The sequence below is a fragment of the Polyergus mexicanus genome, unplaced genomic scaffold, assembly GCF_030449975.1.
Source record: "Polyergus mexicanus isolate NDT 795.1 unplaced genomic scaffold, iyPolMexi1.0 SCAF_8, whole genome shotgun sequence".
Classification (NCBI taxonomy): Eukaryota; Metazoa; Arthropoda; class Insecta; order Hymenoptera; family Formicidae; genus Polyergus; species Polyergus mexicanus.
In genome coordinates, this window is record NW_027223328.1 from 1,303,481 (window position 1) to 1,307,424 (window position 3,944).

Here is a 3,944-nt window from a genome sequence, read left to right on the forward strand (position 1 = left end):
TTTAGCGCTAAATATGTTATAAAGACAGCAATATCGAAATATCATAGCGGTGAGAAAATTGCGATCCTCTCAGCTCTTAGAATAAGGTGTGCATTTCTGCTAGCGAGATATGAACATATTATCGTGCAGCAGCGGCGCAACTCGGCGTTTCAACGTCGTGGTTAAAGCTTATGCCGGATAGTTTCCATCGGTGATCCCGGCAAATGGACCAGCTTCCATAAACATGAATGGGCCGGTGTGTCCCGTCCCTGTACGCCGTTTGCTTTCCGCCGGCATTGGAGCGGATGCGTGGCCTGACGCGACGTTGAATTCTACCGATGGACTCGCCAATAGCGTGTCCAACCAACGCACACCGTCACGTTGCGAAGCTCTTCGCAACGCGCGACATAGAGCAGATGCATCATAGGCGATTACATTTCCATCGTATAGATTGGCGCGCATCAGAAGATATGAATAGGAAATTAAGGACTTCTTCGGTTCGATATTGATGGGGAATCGGGATCAGGATCTTTCGATCTATTATCACGTTCAGCGAGTACCAAACGACAACGCACCGCGCTTCGTCTTTCGTATCACGATGCTTCGCGCAAAGATCGGTAAAATGGTCGGCTCATTTGTCTCTCCTCTACCTCCGATCTATCTCCCGTGGTATCGCCGACGATTTGCCGTTTCATCGAGGCAATTTAAGGGTGACTGCGCTCTTTACCCCTTCGGATGTTCCGTAATCGAGCCAACCACGTTCGCTCATAAGGAGTTCCGGGCACGTACGCTCCAAAGTCTATGCCACGCGCCAGACTAAACTCTGAAATTTCTACTTGGAGTCTGACTGAACAGATCTACTAATTGCACTTATGATATTATGCAGGCTGTATCACTATCGCATTTAAGTTTCAATTTCATCTTTAGAAAAAAAAATTCGAAAACAATTCTTCAACTAAATACATAGCAAACATCGTTATTTATCGTAGATATGATCCTTTAAAATTTTAATATTTTGTAAGTATTAAATTCTCAAATTTTACAAATATGTTATAGTAAAATTTATTTAAATTAATAAAAACGTAACACTTTCATATCTGTTTTTCATAACTCTTAAATTATATAATTCGCTCATTTTTGCGCTATTTAAATATACGCAGATTGAATTATTATAATTTAAAGTATAATTTTACAGTAAAAAAAGAAAAACCTGTAATATTTTCAACAAAAATTTTTTATCCTATTATTTCCACAATTAATAATTATTCTTGTTTTGTTTTTTATTTTATTTAATATATATTAATAATAATAACGTGTTTTGCAAATCTTGTTTAATAAATAATCATTCTTTTCTTCTCCCTTTCTCTCTCCTTTTTTCTTTTATCTTAAATATATTTTACTTACATAATTTGAAAACGCTCGGTGAATTGCGAAAATATAATTAAATGCCGTGAGTCGGCAAATGGCGATATTTTCTTGCGTACAGCGCATTTATATCCGTTTCACATAGATGTGGCGGATTGTAACGTAGTACTGAGAATCAGCGGTTCGTGATAAAACGCAAAGAAGGATCGGAAAGCGAATTTTCATAATTCTGTCGGCATTCAAGGCACGCCGCGTGCTCGCAATTAGAACGCAATTTAACGTTAGCCGGTGAAGAAAAAGGCTCTTTACTCTTTGCTGAAGGTCATTTCCGCGGCCCGTCGTCGGTGAGACGAAAGTATTTTACAGCGCTATTTTCTCCTCGCTTTCTACTTTGCATTATCGCATTTGCCCCAAGTTACAAAAAATCTACGCTAACGCTTATTATCACGACGATCGTAAAAGTTAAAGCCGAAACTATAATATATCTAAAATTATCATAGAGAATATTTCTCAGCGTGGATGTACATATAAATTTGCGTTTATAGATTTTTTAATTTATAATTTTGAGATATTCTACTTTTCTCGTATATATCTCAAAAGATGTTATCTTTACGATGCGCAATGTGCTGATTACGATGCATCCAATTTAATGTGACATAACGGCTCTTTGCGCAGTAGAGAGAGCAACATTGCCGTCGTTCCGCTTTTGGTCAGTGATTAATATGTTCAAAGATGGTAGTAAGTTAAATAGGTCAAGCTTTCACACGTTGAAGGAAAGCGCTCTCATTGCATTAATATTTCCTGCTCCCAGAGGATGTTTCCTTAGTGATTCCATTTTACGTTGAGACGAGCCGATTGTAAATACGAAAATTTTCTTATTTATTTATAGCAAGATAAAATAGTTTAATCTGAAAAAATTTAACTGCACATATGTCATATATGTTTTTTTTTTAAGTGCAGGAAAGGAATTATTATTTTTAACTTTATATATATATATATATATATATCCCGATACAATTCATTTTATAACTGGTAATAACTTAAAGTAAAATGTTGCATACTCTGTGTTTAATTTATACAAATAAATAAATAATAGCACACTGCACTTTACTCAGGCGCGACAATTATTTTAATTGCGGTTCACATTCCTCGTAAAGGTGCTGCGAAGACAAACATATGCACAATTAATTAGTCACGCGTACGCGAGCAGATAATTTTCGTTAGGGGCGACTAATTACTCTCTCCTCCATCTCTCTCTCAGACCCCTTTGTCAATCACCGCGTGACGTTGCGGTTCGATACTGGTACGAAGCGATAGCCACTGGAATCCTATGAAGCTGCCTCTCTGTTGCCGATCGACCAAAAAGCGCACCTCTATCAATCATATGTTTGATTTGAATCTCTGACAAAAGTGCAATTAGTAACATTGCAAAGCCATTCTTTTCTCGCAGACAGTAGCTTTTTTACATGTTATGTCAATCCCAAAAATTTTTAATTGTGTTTTTTAAAGTTACAAATATACATACGGACATTTAGTTCGTCATAATTTGTTTATTAATCAGCAGATTATGGATTGGTAGAATTTTAAGCGTTATTCTTATTAAATTAATTACCTTTTAATAATATCTGATTGTTTTTTATCGTGTTAAATTAAAGAATGTTTTTAATTCCCGAAGTGCAAAACGTATAATTACGCCTTGGGTTTTCTTGCACTCATTAGTAAGCCAAGCTTTTATGCTATGACAGATATCCTAGTATTTTCCTTTACATATTTCAAAAGATTAACCAACACGTACGTCGGGCACACTTTACTTATGGGGGAGTGCAAGGACACGCCTTCGCACAATATCGGTAGAATATCTCGCTAAATTAAAAATCGTATTTTACTGTCATTAACAAAGTTTACTCGATCAAGGAATATAAGCAAATAAATATTTTTATTTTTACAGAAAAATATAAACACGCAGCAAAATTGTTACGTGTATATTAAAAATATGATTTGACAAATTATTGAAGAAGTAAAATAAATATAATACTCAATATTTTTATGAAAAACAAATGATTTTTATTATAAAAATGATATTGAATTAATTTTTTTTATAGATTCTAGAATTTTTTACTTTTGCATTAAAATATAAATTAAAGTTTAATAAAAATTTTATATAAAAGTCATAAATGTTAATAATAATAATAATAATATATATATATATATATGTATATATGTATTGATTAACACTTTATATTCTTATGATAAAACTTGACAAATATTAATTCTCATAAAAAACCATTTTATTACTATAAAACACTGCGTACTCTTAAATTTATTAATATATCCTTGATTAAATTTGCACATTATTTCGTAGATTACCTATTCGCAAGTTTAGCTTTGTCATCAAATAATTCTCACACGTATAGTGCCACAATTGTGAACATGAAGATGAAGAAAATTGATCGTTCATCATGGTCATAGAGCGTGTGAAGAAAGTAGTTAAAAATATTATCTGGCTATTGTGGTACAGTACGAGATATATACATTAAATGGAATTAAGAAAATTACACTCTACACGGCAAACAAGTCGTAAATTTTTCAATGTCGGCATC